Source organism: Sciurus vulgaris (assembly GCF_902686455.1).
Source record: "Sciurus vulgaris genome assembly, chromosome: 2".
Classification (NCBI taxonomy): domain Eukaryota; kingdom Metazoa; phylum Chordata; class Mammalia; order Rodentia; family Sciuridae; genus Sciurus; species Sciurus vulgaris.
This window is the reverse complement of record NC_136462.1, coordinates 155,539,825-155,556,259: the sequence shown is the minus strand read 5'-3', so window position 1 is coordinate 155,556,259 and position 16,435 is coordinate 155,539,825. Positions and strand designations below refer to the sequence as shown.

At 39.7% G+C, this 16,435-nt stretch overlaps 1 long non-coding RNA gene across 1 annotated transcript; it reads left to right on the top strand.

Moving 5' to 3' along the window:
- The first annotated feature begins 175 nt into the window (after positions 1-175).
- On the top strand, positions 176-14,992 carry LOC306651675. Its single transcript, XR_013761178.1, has 3 exons — positions 176-524; positions 13,447-13,594; positions 14,193-14,992. It is a non-coding gene; the product is annotated as an uncharacterized lncRNA (long non-coding RNA).
- Positions 14,993-16,435: the final 1,443 nt, after the last annotated feature.

Here is a 16,435-nt window from a genome sequence, read left to right as displayed (position 1 = left end):
TCACTACTTAAAACCCCAACCCTTTTCCACTGTTTCATCCATTTTCCCAGTTTATTTTTTTCCCCTTACATCTTCTGATTTTCAGTATGTGTATTTTTCTTATTTTCTGTTTGTGCCTTCTAGAATGTAAGCCTGATACTTATCCTCTGTGCTTATTATGATTCTTAGTGCTTGGCATATAACAGGCATAGGTATTTGCTGATTGATAAATGCCCTGGATTAGTGCTCTTAAACTTAAGCACATTTACTTTGTTTTCAAGAAAATAATGCCAATGTTTCCTCCTGTTATAAATCTTATACAATGAGTTAATTGTTTTAGGAAGAAGGAAGGGAGATTGCTTAAGGAACATGAGAGGGAAAAAAAGGAAGTAAAATTGAAAATAATGTATTTTGTCACTTGTTTTTGATGTCTCAGAAATTATAGGGAAAAAAAAAACAGAGATTGGGCTTATATGAATGAGAAAACAACAACAACAAAAACAAACAAAACAAAAACAAAAACAAAATCTGGAGCAGTTACTCAGGTAGGTGAAGGTCTGAAGACACTTCTTTTGAAATACTTGGTCATTAAAGGGCCAGCCATGAAGCCAGGTAATTCCGCTCTTCTCTGGCTGTTGTCCTTCCTCTTATGAAGAATATGTCCAGGACCTGAGTGACCTCACCAGAAAAAAGCTGTTTTACCTTGAGTTTTTCTCGTACAGCCCCAAGTTGAAGGTTAGGAGGCTGCAGGCAAAAACAACAAAGATAGAAAGTGATATGATTTTTTGAAAACATCAAATGAAAAACTTCCCATTACTTTTTAAAATAAAAGCCACAAGACTTACATAATTACTATGTAATGGGAAGTTTTTCATTTGATGTTTTGAAAAAATTAAGATTCATTACATTAGAAATATTTTTTTTTTATTCAGAACTTAAAATTGCACCAGAGGGTCCTACATAGGTAAATGATTTTTGTGAGTTTTACTATTAAGAATACTTGGGCTGGGAATATAGCTCAGTTGGTAAAGTGCTTGCTTCACATGCACAAGGCCCTGGGTTCAATCCCCAGCACCACAAAACAAAACAAAACAAAACAAAAAAATGAACAAACAAAACAAAACTTGACTTCAGGTTGTAAGGATACAGTTTGAATGAGTATGTAAATAGATTAGTTCATAAACAAAATGGTCTCAATAAAAATCTAAAATAGCAAAAAAAAAAGTGACATGATTAAGAAAAGGTAGTTCTAGAGGAAGTAGCATCAGTCATTGAATGTCAGGCAGGTAATTATTAATTAATATATTATTTATTGATTTATGTATAATTTATCAAAGAAGAAGAATTTTGTTATTGTAAGAAGAACAGAGAAGTCTATTCTTGAGTCTCCCAATTTGTGTGTGGGTTTTCAAAGCGGGGCCAAAGCATGCCTGGCCACAACAGCATGATGTCTCCATGCTACAACCAAAGCCACTGTGTTCATGTGTCTGAGTATAAAATCCCCATGGCAGTTCTGGGAGAGGAAAAGAAATAAATGGAAAATTAAGTGTAAAGTTAAAGCATAGAGAAGTTTTATTCTGGGGAGAAGAATAAATCATACTAATATGCCCGTCTAGTGCATCCTCCTGCTATTTGGTTATTTTAAAGGAGTTGAAAAATAGAATGAAATAAATAAAAAATTAAAAGATTTTATTTTACCTTCATTTATTCCTTCTCTAATATTCTTGTTTTCTTTATACAGAAGTAAGTTCTGACTTATGTTGTTTTCCTCTTTTCTGAACAATAAGATCCTTGAGTGATTCATGTGCATTTGAAAAGCATTGTGTCCTGTGACTGAGGCATGCCACTTTGTCATAGAGGCTGTAAATCAATTTCTTCAGGTTCAAAAAAATAGGTCCAGTCCTTAAACTGTTGCTGGAATAACCATGGGGACAGAGTTCTGGGATGGCAATGAGTATGATTCCATTAGGTCCCTGTCTTGTGATATCCTTCACTATTGGGGCTTGAGAGAACAATGGCAAGCAGAGTGCTTGGGAGTTTTTATTTTGAAAAAAAATTCAAACTTATGGAAAAATTGCAACAATAGATGGTCAGTTTTATGTGTCATCTTAGCTAGGCTCTAATCCCTGTTATGCAAATACTAATACCAGTTTCATGAAATTGTTTGCTGTTGTGATTAAACATAATCACTTGACTTTAAGAAAAGCAGATTTTCCTAGATGACCTTGGGTGGGACTGATCCAGTAGGTGAAAAGTCCTAGGAACAGAACTAAGTTTCCCTGAGGAAGAAGACATCATGGCTAGGGATGGCAGCTGCAGTTTGTACCTGAAGAGTTCTGGAAGTCCTTCCTGAAGGCCTGCCTTTGGTGCCTTGCTGGCCCCTCTGCATACCCAATGCCTTGCAATAAATTCCTTTCTTATTTACTTACTTATTCATTTATTCGATTATCATTATTTTTGGTACTGGACATTGAACCCAAGGCTTTGTACATCTTAGGCAGATGCTCTACCACTGAGCTACATCCCCAGCCCTTTTATAAATTTTGTTTTGATTCAGGTTCTCCTTGCTACAATGCCCAGGCTATTCTCCAATTTACAGTTCTCCTGCCTCAGCCTCTAGTGTATCTGGGATTACAAGATGAATATCTTAATATATTTTTCTTGCTGGTTATTTCTCTGGTTGAACCGTGAGTGATAAATACCCATCTACCAGCTTATCTCTTTTGTATCTACATGTGTGTGTGTGTGTGTGTGTGTGTGTGTGTGTGTATATATATATATATATATATATGAGAGAGAGATATGTATATATATGTGTGTGTGTATGTATAAACATAGGTGCATATAATTATGTCAATATACATTAATATATTTTAAATATTTGCTAAACCTTTTGAGATTAAGTTATAGATATTATGGGCCTTTACTTCTTAAAACTTATGTCCAAAGAAATTCATCTAAGAAAAAGTGATTTTTTTTTTTGACATAATTATCAAATTTAGGAGATGCAATGGCATGGTATTGGCACCAAAATAGACAGGTAGACCAGGGGTATAGAAAAGAAGACACAGAGACAAACCCACATAAATACAGTTCTCTCATTCTAGACAAAGGTGCTAAAAACATACATTAGAGAAAAGATAGCCTCTTCAAATGGTGCTGGGAAAACTGGAAATCCCATATGCAGCAAAGTGAAACTAAACCTTTATCTCTCACCCTGCATAAAACTCAACTCAAAGTGGATCAGGGACCTAGGAATTAGACCAGAGACCCTGCACCAAATAGAAGAAAAAGTAGGCCCAAATCTTCATCATGTCTGCTTAGTTCCTGACTTCCTCACCAAGACTTATAAAGCACAAGAAATAAAATCGAGAATCAACAAATAGGATGGATTCAAACTAAAAAGCTTCTTCTCAGAAAAGGAAACAATCAATAATGTGAAGAGAGAGCCTACAGAATGGGAAAAAAATCTTTACCATCAGATACAGCACTAATCTCCAGGATATATAAAGAACTTAAAAAACTTAATACCGAAAAAATCCCCCAAAAAACAAAACACAACAAACAACCTAGTCAATAAATGGGCTAAGGAACTGAGCAGACACTTCACAGAAGAAGATATACAATTGATCAACAAATACATGAAAAAATGTTGACTATCTCTAGTAAATGCAAATCAGAACTACTCTCGGATACCATCTCACTCCAGTCAGAATGGTAATGATCAAGAATACAAGCAACAATAACTGTTGGCAAGAACGTGGGGGAAAAAGTACTCTAATACATTGCTGGTGGGACTGCAAATTAGTGCAATCACTTTGGAAAGCAGTATGGAGATTCCTTAGAAAACTTGAAATGGAACCACCTTTGACCCAGCTATCCCACTCCTCTGTCTATATCCAAAAGACTTAAAATCTGCATACTACAGTGATGTAGCCACATCAGTGTTTGTAGTAGCTCAATTCACAGTAGCTAAGGTATGGAACCAACTATATGCCCTTCAATAGATAAATGGTCAAGAAATTGTGGCATATATACAGAACAGAATATTAGTCTTAAAGGAGAATACAATTATGGCATTTGTAGGTAAATGGATGGAGTTGGAGAATATCATGCTAAGTAATATAAGCCAATCCCAAAAAACCAAAGGCCAAATGTTTTCTCTGATATCTGGATGCTGAGCCATAATGGGGAGGGGGATGAATGGAGTAACTTTGGTTGGGCAAAAGGCAGGGAGGGGAGGGAAGGGGGCAGAGAGTTGGAAAGATGGTGGAATGAGATCGACATTAACCCTAAGTACTTGTATGAGCGCATGAATGTATGGACTCTACATCGAGTGCAGCCAGAGAATTGAAAAGCTATGCTTCTTTCATGTACAATGAATCGAAATGCATTCTGCAGTCATGTGTAACTAATCAGAACAAATAAATATTCTTAAAAATGCAGAAGATGCACACTGATACATAATTATTATCTAATAGTTCTTTTTAAAATACTTCCAATTGTCCACAAAATGTCTATCACAGTATTTTCCCCATCTGTTCCAGGATCTAGTCCAAAATCTCACTGTGCATTTGCTTTCATGTCTCTGTAATTTTCTTTAATCAGAAATAATTTCTCTACTTTTCCTTTCATGTCATTTATATCTTTTGAAGGGTATATAATGGCTATTTTTGTAGCATTTTATGTAATTTATGTAATAATTTCTCACTTTTTGAATATGTATTAGTTAGCTTTGTGTTACTACAACATACCTGACATAGGCTACTTATAAAATAAAGAGAAGTTTATTTTGGCTCATGGTTTTGGAGTTTAAATCCAAGATTGGTTTAGGATCCTGGCAAGGGTGGAACATTATTGTGGAAGCACATGCTCACATTCTTAAGCCAGGAATCAAAGAGATAACTGCTGGGGTCACACAGTTCTTTTCAAGGGCATGTCCCTAATGACCTGAGGTCCTCCCACTTGGTGATATGCAACACCTCCAGTAGTGCCACCTTGGGGACCAAACCTTTACCACATGTGTCTTTGGGCACTATAGTGGCCTGGATATGTGGTGTCCCTCAAAAGCTCATGTGTGAGGCAATACAATAATATTCAGGGTGAAATGATTGTATTATGGAACCTTTAATCAGTCCACTTATAGGAATTAACTGAGAGGTAACTGTAGGCAGGGAGGTGTACCTGGAGGAAGTAGGCTACTAAGGGCATGCCTTTAGGGTTTGTATTTTGTCCCTAGTGAGGGAAGCTCTCTCTGCTTTCTATTACCATGTCCTGAGCTGCTTTCTTCCTCCATGCCTTTCCACCATGATGATCTGCTTCACCTTGGGCCCAGACCTCTGAAACTGTGACCCCAAATAAACTTTTTCTCTTCTACATTGCTCTTGTCATGTCTTTTGATCAGAGATGAAAGCTAACTAACACTACCCATAATTGGAATCATAGCACTTTTTTTTTTTTTTGGTATTGGGTGTTAAACTCAGGGGTGTTTAACCACTGAGCCACATCTCCAGCCTTTTTATTTAGACACAGGGTCTCACTGAGTTGCTTAGGGCCATGCTAAGTTGCTGAGGCTGGCTGTGAACTCACAATCCTTCTGCCTCAGCCTCCAGAGCCACTGGGATTACAGATGTGCAGTACCTGCCCAGTGCACTATGGTTCTTGATGGTCAAGTTCAGGGAAAATGTTTTTAGCAGAAGCTCCAGGTGAGTGATGTGTCTTTCTTAGCACCTCATGCCAGGAGGATAATGATGTGAGTTTGCTGATCTGGTTGTGATATTAATGTTGATCATTCGTTTAAGGTAGTATCTGCCAGGTTTCCTCATGTGTCTTGCTCCCTTTGTCACTAACTGATATGTGGGGAGATAGTTCATGCTATAATTTGAATATGTTTTTTTTTTTTTTTTTTCCCCAAAAATGTACATGCTAGAAGCTTGGTCACTTGGTGGGAGGGGATTGGGTTGTGGTCACTCTCAGAAGGGATTAATGTTGATCTCACAGAGTGGATTAGTATCTTAAGAGTGGGTTGTTACAAAGAGTGAGCCTGGACCCTCCCTAGTCTCTTGTTACCATGTGGAGTAAACTGGTTGGATTGTGAGAGTTCTAATCCATGGATTAATCTACTGATGGGATCAATGGGTGGTAACTGGGCCAGTGGGTTGTGGCTAGAGGAAGTGGGTCACTGAGGGCATGACTTTAGGGCTTATAGTTTGTCCCTGGCGAGCAGACCCCCCCCCCCCCCCCCCCCTCCCTCTCTCTCTCTCCCTCCCCCCCCCCCCCCCTTCCTGGTCATCATGTCCTGAGCTATTTCTTTCCATGCCCTTTTGCCTTGATGTTCTGCTTCACCTCAGGCCCAGAGCTACAGAGTTGGCCTACCATAGACTGAACCTCTGAAACCATGAACCACAATAAGCTCATCCACGTTCACATTGTCCTTGTCAGGTCTTTTAATAGTATCACTGAAAAAACTGACTAAAACCTTTTAATTTTAGCCATCAAGGTCAATGGACCTTAAATGTGTGTACTGGTGGCTTGAAAGTGGATCAAAACACAGTAATTTATTTTAGAAACCTGAAAGGTATTAGTGCCATTGATTTGAAAATTGTGTATTTTAAGAGGACCTTTTGCTTTCTTGTGACTGAGCAGTTCAACTCCTGAAGAGGAGTCAGGAAAAATTCCAGGTGGCCCCTGAAGAATGGGACCAGATAGCTGACTCCTTGGTATAGTCTGTGGTGCACACACACCACCCAGACCTAGCCCTGGTCCAGCTTGCTGTTGCTGCTCTGTTGAGCCACCCTGTGAGGGTCACTGCTCAAGGGGAGAGGGAGGACCTTAACTTCTTCTGCCCTCCCTTTCAGCCTCATTCACTGCCATCTTTGATCTCCATACTCTGCAGGGGTGGGAAGCACATCCACTCTAAGTTTACTCCAGGGTCAGTATGCATTCTTTATCCTCCCCTCCAGTGTCAGGACAGGGGTGGTGGCAACACAAAGCCTACCTGAGGATGACTGTCCCTTAGAATAATGTCTCATGTTCCCACCAGGAGTTCTTTCTCATCACAGAGCAGACTGCTCTGGTGCTGTTGGAGGTCAGGCATCAGACCCAGAGTTTCTGGTTTTACTGCCTGGCAGTGAGACTCAGGAGTCCAGAGTTTTTAACTCACTCAGATGATTCTAGAGGAAGGCAGTGAGTGTTCAGGGCCACCAGCTCAAGGTCAAGGCCCAGGATCTGTGCTAAAAATCACACTGATTTATCTATCAAGGATGGAAGAAATTCTGGAGTGTTTCTCTTCATCTCTTGTCCTCATGGACCTGTTGGTTTTGCTTTGGATTCCCCAGTTTCCCTGACTGAAAAGGAAGTGGGAGGTAAATTTAATGCTCATTGAGTAGTTGGCAGTTGAGTCCCCAGTTGGACTTAAATGCCATGTGTACCTTGAATGAAGTTTGCACAGCAGGACAATTGTTGCTGAGTTTTAAGAACAGGACAATAGCCACTAACATTCACAATGTGCACCACATCTCACCCTGTGTTTTTATTTTCACAAGAAAAGTGCAACACTTACTCAGCTGCAAATATTGTGAAAATCCCAGAAGGTGTGTATTCTCAGAAGGTGTGGCTTCAAAAAGCCACCTAGCAGTGGGGAAATGAGGGACAACTGACCAACTGACCACAGGGGTACCCCAGCACCAATACCATCATCCACCTAGTTGTTACTTGCTCTGTTGAGAAGCTCAGAACCTACTACTTGGAACTTTTAAGTTAGAGATCTTCATTCCCACCCTCTGGTTACCCCTTGGTTAGATAAGGTTCTAAGTGTCATATGGAGATATGAGGCCAAGGGATCTTTGGAGGAAAGGGTCAGCCCGTGAATGTGTAAATTTCTCCCTAAAATTAATACCATAATGCTTAGGAAATATAATTCCCTGTCACTCTGAGGCTATGAGAGCTGGAAGAAAGAGTTAGTGATTCAGGGCAAAAAAGTAGGGATAATTTCAATGAGGCAAAGCTGGGAATGGAGGGGAAGAGGCAGGAACAGAGGACTGGGCAGGAAAATAAGTGTGTTTAAGCTAACCTATAATTTATTTAGTGTTGTATTGCACTAGGTCCTTTTCTATGTGCTTCCTCTTTAAATCTTCCCTTGGAGAAATGACCCCTACTTTATAGGTATTGAAACAGAGAGTTGGAGAAGAGCCACACACCTCTCTCACTCATTCAGGCAGAAAGAGGAAGTGAACTAAGCCAGTTCCTTTTCTGTATAAGTGGGAAGTGTGCCAGGTACAGACACCAGTGGGTCTAGAAAGCCCAGGGCGAGGCAGATTAGAGAACCAAAAAGGAAGAGATCTGGCACAATGGCAGAACCCTGTGTGCATACCAGATTAGAAAGTGAGCAAGTAGGGAACAGTTTGCTTTGTCAACCATGGTAGATATCAGGAAAATAGTCTGGTTTATTTTTATTGGTAAGCACCCAAACATTCTTACAATTTTTTTAATATAACCTCAGGCTTACATGTGTTTCTCAGTGACATTACATAACTTGAGTCTTAGCAACAGAAGAGCTAAATCAATTAAATAACACACTCAGTTTTTTCATGTTGATACTTCAAGAAGAAAACAAAATTAGTGCAGGGAATGCATGTTTAAATGATGCGATCAGTGCTGGGAATGAAAAGTCTGTCTTCAGGGAATTTGCTAGAACAAAACAAGCAATTGAAGTTAGAAAATGCTCTTTCTGGCGTGTTTTAGAAGATTTTGGGAACTCTGGGAAGATTTCCTAAGCAGTCTAAGTTCTCAGCATTTAGCTTAACTTTCTTCATTAACTGGCTTGAATAAATGCAAGCTTTGTCCTTTCCAGAATTTAAATTTCTCCTCATAAGAAGAGGAGAAGGTAGAATAAAGGACTTGATTGTCAGTCAACTCTCTTGTACTTGGACTCAGGCAGAAATCTCAGGCTCTTTGGTATGCTACTTGGCTGAAGGTGGAGTTGCAGCACCCAGGAGTGTGGGAAATGGCCTTCCCTGTGTTGCCAAAGGTGGAATATGGAGCATGGTCCAGGGATTGGTCTGGAACTGGCTACATATGCAGCCCTCTTACAAAATGGCAGAAGACACAGACACAGGCTTTTGTTTCTTCTCTCCTTTAAATCCTGCACAGTTCCTTAAGTGCATGCATTCCATGTACAGGTCTGACTGCCCTCTCTGTAGTAGGCATGGTCTTTGTTGCTGGGATGCATAGTGGTTTACTGTGAGGCAGGGGGAAAGGGGAATTCTCTTTATTCCTTCACTTCCTCTGCAATGTTCCAGCAGTCTGTGTCTACTTCTCTTTCACTTCCTCACTGAGGGTTTGGAAAAAGGGCCAAACTTCTCCTACCCCCATGGGCAATAGGCTAGCTCTTCTCCTTTCCTCTTTCAGTTCCTGCTACCAAGCCATGAGCACATGGTAAAGAACTGAGCTGAGGTTGGCCTGGGTCCTTTCTCTGTTTGTTCAGGAGGTTGGTGGTATTGATGGAGGGATGGGGTCTGCAACTTGGAATTAATTTATTGCTTTATACACTGTAATAGATAGAATATTTGTACATATTTATGGAGTATAGTGTGATAATTCTGTATACAGATAATGGGTATACAGTGTAATGATCAAATTAGCATTTCCATCTCCTTATATATTTATCTTTTTTTGTTAGGAGCATTTAAACTCTTCTCTTCTAGTTCTTCATAAAATATGTAGTAAGTTGTTAACTATAGAACTTGTGTTGTGCTTTAGAACACTAGAATTTATTCCTTCTATCCAATGTATTTCGGTACCACTATTCAATCTTCCTTCATCACTCCACTCTAACACTTCCCAGTCTCTAGTATTTGCTGTCTACTCTGTAAATTTATGAGATCAACTTTTGTAACTTCCAAATAGAAGTAAGAATATGCAGTGTCTTTCTGAGCCTGACTTATTTTACAACATGATGTCCTGCAGTTCTATCCATGATATCACAGATAACAGGACTTGATTTTTTTTTCATGAATGAATGATATTTAATTATTTGGATATATGCCACATTTTCTTTGTTTACTCCTCTGTCTGTGGACACCTTGACTGATTCCATGTCTTGGCTATAGTGAGTAAACATATGAGCACAGATATCTCTTTGATATACTGTTGGCCAATGAATGTATTAAAAATGTTCATCACTAATTATCTGGGAAATGCAAATTTGAACCACAGTGAGTTATTATCTTACCAGTTAGAATGACTATTGTGTTAGTAAGATTTTCATTGCTGAGATAAAATATTTGAGAAAAGCAACTTTGAGGAGGTAAGATTTATTTTGGTTCATTGTTTCAGAGGTTTCAGTCCAGATGGCTCCATTGGTCTGGGCCTGAGATGAGGCAGTATCATGATGGTGGAAAGCTGCTCAGCCCATGGCAACTGGAAAGCAGAGAGGGAGAGACCAGGACCAAGATATAGTCCCCAGATGAATGTCTCCAAGGACTTCCTCCAACTACCTCACATCCCAAATTGTCTATCATCTTTCAATGATGTCATCTGCTATGAACCTATTAATGGATTAGTTCCTTGATGAGGTCAGAATTTTCATGATTCAATCGCTTTCCAAAAGCGAACACTGGGAACCAAGCAGTTCACATAGGATACTGGGGAACATTCCAGATCCAAACGATAACACCTGTCATTAAAATGACAAAAAATTTCACAAGGATAGAAATAGAGGGGAACTTTCATATACTATTTGTGGGGCTCTAAATTAATACAGCTATTATGGAAAACAGTATGAAGTATGAAACAGTATGAAAACTGAAAACCAAACTACCATATGATCTTGCTATCCCATTACTGGGATATGCGACTTGGAATTTACCAGAAAATCCTGCCCTGAGAGGGACTGGGAGCTTACCTAGAAAAGGGGCAAATTCTTCACTTATCTTTGGTCCATTTAACCCTAGGAGTGTTTCTTGGAAAAAGAACACCAAAGGAGTGGAGGGGAAATGATGTGATTCAAAGAAAAACCCTACATGGAGACCCTAATAGTCATCTCACTAGTGAAACTGGGCAGGATCATCTCAGGGTTAGAGATGACATGAAGTCATGAATGGAGATTTCCCACAGCACAGGGACACAACAGAGTAAGAAACAGAAACAAATCAGGGCAAAATGTGTCTGACCAGGGGAACTTGTTACAATGTGAGTTCTGATTCTGTAGTTCTAGGGCAGATCTGAGATTATGTGTGTTTGACAAGTTCCTAGGTGATGCTGATGCTACTGGACCCTGGACCACTCTTGAGTTGAAAGCTGTAGATAGCAGGCACCAGTATGAACCTCAAGCACTATTTTAATGACATTAAGTCAGTCCTATGCCTCTGACTGGGAGTTTTGGCATGCTTCCTATTGGAGGATTATTAGTTTCCTTATTTGCTAAACTAGGACTTGCAGGTGAAAGGAGCCCGTGACTGGAGTTAACTTCCTATGGATCAAATGTGCAGCTACTAGTGCAACCGTTAACAAGCACAAATGGAATCTGTTCAACTATTCCAAAACACAAAATGTATGCATATACATTTCATATAATAGCATTAAAATGGTGTGTTTAAAATGTTTATTAACAACAACTCTAAAGTCTCTGGTTATTTTAAATGCAGCAATCCTAGTTATCTCTCTCTCTCTCTCTCTCTCTCTCTCTCTCTCTCTCTCTCTCTCTTTTTTTCCTAGGTATCTCTTGGAAATGCACTGAGAGAAACAATTTAGAGGAGCCTGTAAACTTTTTACTAACTTATGCTAGTGATCCAATCTTAATTTTTTCAGATCTTTAGCCGAATCTAATATTTTATTTTAAATTTACTGGCTATTCGTTGCTTTACTGTTTAATTTAAGGGGGCTATCTAGTATCTGAATTGTTGTCTTTGAGATACCCTCTTCACCTTTTGTATTGTTTTGTTCTTTATCAGTGCTGAGGATGAAATGCAGCACCATGAATATGCAAAGCATGTGCTCTACCACTGACCTGCATCCCCAGCCCCAACCTGTTGTGTGCTGTGGAAGAAATCAGAGCTCTGTCTCCTGCTATGAAAGCTGAGAAAGCCAGGCACCTTCTCTTCCTGCCTCCTTTAGGGTGGGACACAAATACTTGTCTTTGGATCAATCAATCAGATGCCCCGATTTTGGATTTTATATTGGGAATAGGTGATACAGAGAGACAAGGACAAATTCTAAAAAGTGGGCTAATGCCATATTTGTGTGTGTCCTGGTGGTGTGGGTGGACCTGCCTGCCATCCATTACCCCAAGGTGCTCATGTCATGCTCCTCTGTGTAGAGCTGACTGAGCTACAGCAGGCAACCAGGCCCTTCATAAAGAGTGATCTTGATCATGCTCCAGCTACCTGACACCTTCGTCTGTGCTCATTTTTCCAAGCCTGGTTAGCTGGGCTTCTGCTGAGTCTGTGAACCACTTCATTTCCTTTCACATGAGTCCTATTCCTTGTAAGTCAATTAGACTTGCTTTCAGTTCCTTGCAGCCAAGCACCTTGGTGTATACTGCGTTTGTCTCATTTAAACACATCCCATTTTAATGATATAAGACAATGCTGGTTGACTTTTTTACTTTTTCCACCGACTGAGCTATATCCCCAGCCCAGAGCCTGTGTCTTTTTTTTTTTTTTTTTTTTTTTTCAGTGCTGGGCATCGAACCCAGGGCCTTGTGCTTGCAAGGCAAGCACTCTACCGACTGAGCTATCTCCCCAGCCCCAGAGCCTGTGTCTTTAAACTGCAGCCGCAGTTCTTCACTAATTCTTTCACTAATAGGAGACAGCAAATCTCCCAAAGGTAGCTTTTGAGTCTCTTGATAATTCATCAGAATTTTATTTGTAAGCAGTATCAGACACACCACCATTAAATAAAATCACTATGATGTTCTCTGGTAAATAATCAGGTATTATCAGCTGATCAAACTTCCTTGCTCACTGACATTAATAGATGCTGCAGAAATGTCCAGGAATTTTAGGGCTAACAAATAAAAGGGAAGAGCAAGCTACACATGCACCCATTATACATGTTTAATTTCCACCTCCTTGCATTGGCACTTGGGGTGTGTTGACAGTATAAATAACCCAGGTCAAATGCCTTTGAAATGAAGGTGAACAACTGACCACTGACTAGAACTTGTGCAAAACTTAAATTTTATCTGGGACTTACTTGCATGAAAAAAAGTTAATGCTGGAGTTCAACACAGAATTCCTCTATCACTTGATGATATCATTTGGAGGAATTTCTGAACTTTCCCAGAGCCTGGGTTTAAGGAATGAGCTGGCCTGAGTCTCCATGGGGAGGTATGCCACTTTTATGAAGCCTCTTTTCTGTCCCTTCCACATGGCCTGTCTACCTCAATTCTCTGGCATGTGGCTTCTCACCTGTGCCTATATAGAAATGTGAATCAGAGACTCATAGGATACCATCATTGTCTTTTAGATAACTCCAGAAACTACCAGACAAGTATGGTTTATCTGAACAAAGAAACTGAACAAGGTAGAAGCTTTAAAAAACCGTGGAAGTTTTAAGATGTGTTTTTATTACAAGATGGATGAAGAAGGGCATCATATGGTCTTCAAATATTAAGGTTTTCTTCTTTTTAACATTTTTTAATTTTTCCATATTTTTATTGGTATATTGTAGTTGTATATAATGATGGGATTTATTGTTACATATTTGTGCATAAAAACAATGTAATGATATAATTTGGCCAATATCATTCCCTTTTTTTCTCCCTTCCTCTCTCCTCCTGGTCCCTTTTCTCTGCTGTACTGATCTCCTTTCAGTTTTAAAATGATTACCCTGCTCCCACATTTCTTTCTTTTTTTTCTTTTGCATTTCTAAAATTGGTGCATTATAGTTGTACATAATGATGGGATTTGTTATTATGTATTCATATGTGCACACACTATAACAATATAATTTGCTCAATATCATTCCCCAGTAATTCCCCTTATCCTTCCCTCTTCTCTCCGCCTATTTCCTTTCCTCTACTCTATTGATCTCCATTAGATTTTCATGAGATCTTCCCACCCTATCTTTCTTTTCCTTTTTTCCTCTCTAGCTTCTACATATGAGATAAAACATGATCCTTGACCTTCTGAGTTTTGCTTATTTCACTTGACATAGTGTTTTCCAGTTTCACCCATTTTCCTGCAAATGACAATTTCATTTTTCTTTTATAGTTGAAGAAAACTCCATTGTGTACATGTACTGCATTCTCTTTATCAATTCCTCCATTGATGGACAACCTAGGATGTTTCCATAGTTTGGCTGTTGTGAATTGTACTGATATAAACATGAGTATGCATGTATCATAGTATGCTGACTTTAATTCTTTAAGATAAATACCAAGGAATGGTTTAGCTGGATCATATTGTGGTTTCATTCCTAGTCTTTTGAGGAAGCTCAAAACTCAGGATTTCTTAAGTCTGGCTTTCCCCCAAGACCTAACAAGCACTCCAACCTTGATCATCCAGGATATCTAATCAGACTCCAGATGTGGCTCTGGCCCTTGGAGCATTAAGAACACTGCACCATGGTAAGCTGAGGAAGAAGGTCACAAATCCAGCCCTTTGGAATTCAGCTGGGACTGGGCCTCCCAGGCTCTGGAATAGTGTGAAACTCTCTCCTGCACATCTTTTCCTCCGAGCAAATTGACATCATTAATGACACATCTAATGACATCAAAAATTGGGAGCCTGGAAAATGGCATAGGTGGAGTCAAGCAGTCCTTGTTTTCAGTTTCATTTCAGTGTATGTTATTTGTAATTTGTCTTACATGTTGTACAATTTAAAAAGAGATTTTAAACACTTGTCATCCGCCCTACTGCTGAGTTCTCCTGTGTGCGTGTGACGACCCTAAATGCCTTCCCTGGGTTTCATTCTTCTGAATTCTCCTTTTCCCCTTTAGACGCTCAGGTCTTCTGGAGAAAAGAAAAGGCCCAGTTTAAGGCGGTGGCAGAGGATTACCAGGGTACATAAGGACAGCAGAGCTTTTTAGGATGCTAGTGACATTGGAGCAAAGTCCCCTAAGCAGAATTGATAGGAAGAAAAAAAGAAATCAAAACTATTTCAGCACCGAAAGAAGTGATTCAAAACACACTCATTGTTTGGGGAACGAAATATTTTCCGATGGGTAATATTTCTGAACTCGAGGTGAAGTCCCCAAAGGGAAGAAGCCTGTGTGGAATTTGCCGAAATGCATTCACATGGGGCATTTTCAGTAAGGCATTACTAGTCAAGCTGACAGGTGACCCTACAAGTTACCACTGTTAGAAGCCATTGTTCTAATTTTCTTTTCTTTTTTATGATGAGGTGCAGGGAGAGCGCTGGGAATGAAACCCAGAGCCTTGTGCATGCTAAGCATGTGCTCTGTTGTTGAGTTACAACCCCAGCCCTTCATTGTTTTAAAGATTCTGCTCATTGTCGTATTCTACTAATTTCTCTCAGGACTTCTCAGGGACTGTATGTTAAGTATCAGAGACATTCAGGTTCCCTGTGCCGTGGCTTTATATTTAAAGCCTGTTCTCCTTCCTTTGTCCATCAAAGAATACCCCTAGGAACAGATGCTGCTGCTGTACTACCCGGATCCCCTTACCAGGCTGATGTATCTGTCCCCAGCTCACACCTGCATTTTCCAGAAACATGGTCCTTGGCTGTGGGAGCTGCTTCCATATGAGACTCTGCTACATTTCCTGCTCTTCCCTGCTTCTCTCACCATCATGTAAGTTTCTCCAAGTAACACTCCTCCAGTAAGTAATTTGCCCAAGAATCCCATCTCAGGCTCCCTTCTAGTGAGTGTGATCTAAGATACCACTCTAACAAGGTGGAGTGTGTATGTGACATGCCCAGTTCCTCATGGAAGGGTGGCAAGGTGCAAATGAACCTCTGTGAAAACAAGAAGTTGGTACATTATTCAATCACCAGGTTCAACTGCAAATAAAAGGAACTAAATGCCATGTTTAAACTGTTGTCTATCTTTTATACTATCATATTAAGAAAACATGTATCAAGAATAAATGGGGGCTGGGGTTGTGGCTCAGTGGTAGTGTACTTGTCTAGCATATGTGAGGCCCTGGGTTCAATCCTCAGCACCACATAAAAATAAAATAAAGGAAAAAAAAAAAAAGAATAAATGAAGAAAACATACTGCTACTCTGGTTACTTTAGGAAAGAGAAAATTGGAGATGGACAGGAAGGACTGCTGATTTCTTCCCAACATGGGTGAGTATTTTTAGTAATAGAGAAAAATTAAAAATCAGTTTCACTAGGGCTTCAGGGAAAAAATTCTGAAACATTGGCCTTCATTCTGATCCTTACAATGTGACCCTGGATTCTAGACTGATACTCCCAGGAGCAAGATGTCCACAGGCTGGATGTACAGACCCGCCCTTTCTCCCTCTCAATTCTGTCTCCTCTCTGGGCC